This window comes from Sinocyclocheilus rhinocerous, unplaced genomic scaffold (genome assembly GCF_001515625.1).
Source record: "Sinocyclocheilus rhinocerous isolate Xijiao unplaced genomic scaffold, SAMN03320098_v1.1 scaffold1210, whole genome shotgun sequence".
NCBI classification, from domain to species: domain Eukaryota; kingdom Metazoa; phylum Chordata; class Actinopteri; order Cypriniformes; family Cyprinidae; genus Sinocyclocheilus; species Sinocyclocheilus rhinocerous.
Window position 1 is genome coordinate 41,755 of NW_015666175.1, and position 1,352 is coordinate 43,106.

Genomic DNA, 1,352 nt, shown 5'->3' on the forward strand with positions numbered 1-1,352 from the left:
ATTTACCATTATTTTTCTAATCAACTTTCGAATTGGCTTAGCATGTTAATTTTGCATGACAATGTTAATGCATCTGGTCTTGGCAGGCTATATCTGCTGCATAGCAACTATGGACTTGTGACTGCCAATAGATACACAGACACGCTTCTGTGAGCATGTAACACAGGGGTTCTCAACTCTGGCCCTCAAGGTCCACTTTCTTGCAAAGTTTATCTTCAACCTTGACCAAACTCACCTGCCTGTAACTTTCTAGTAATCCCAAAGACCTTGATTAGCTTGTTCAAGTGTGTTTTATTAGGGTGGGAGCTAAACTCTACAAAGTAGACTCTGAGGAACAGAGTTGAGAACCTCTGATGTAAGATATGCTGCTGTATGCATAGGCATACATACATCTCACAGCAGATCTATTGTAAACAGGTGGAGCTGGGGGAGGTGGAGAGTTGACATCATGTTACTCATGTCATATGTAGTATAATTATTAATGTATGATAATAATTATAACTGATGGTAGGGCATCAGTTAAAGAACAGTACATGAGACTAGTGTTCATTTTGTTATTGTTTTGAACAGGAACAGTTGTTAAAGTAATACAATAAAAAATGTTTGAATTCAAAGAGAATTGACTTAAGGTATTTGTTGCTGCTGTATGTGAGCCACTTCTCTTGTAATATGCTGCAAATGTTAGCATTTAGCACCATCTGCTGGATTCATGTACTATTGTGGCTCAACAATTACTGTGTTGTTCACTCTGTGTGTGTGTGTGTGTGTGTGTGTGTGCGCGCAATATTTATTAACTGATCATAATTGTTTCTTTTTATATTTTTATGTAAGCTGCATAATTTGGAAGCTGGTGGTCACAATCATTTCAGCACAATTTCATTATCATTACCACCTGTCATTACACCTGTTCTGTCTTTCCAGATACACAAGGTAAGGAGCATGAACATTTTAGGTTTTTGTACAGCAGCACAGTCAGTCTGTGTCACTGTGTTTACTCACTGCACAGAAATACACACCAGTCATTGGGCTGCAGCTTTTTCACTGTGAAAGACCCTCTCTCATTTACAGTCTTTTCAGCTGAGTATTTATCATCATAATATTCATCAAAGTCTGGCTTTGGTGAATATTAGTAGGGCAATGTCTATGGTAACATATTAAACCATAAAATGACTGTAAAAAGCATGATTTACAGTTCAGATACTGGTTTTCACAAAAAGAAAAAGTTTTATAAAATTATGAACTTCACATTTCAGCCTGTAAAACATTTGAAAGAAAAAGGATGAGTCAAAAGTATCATATATATAAATATATATATATATATATATATATATGTGTGTGTGTGTGTGTGTGTG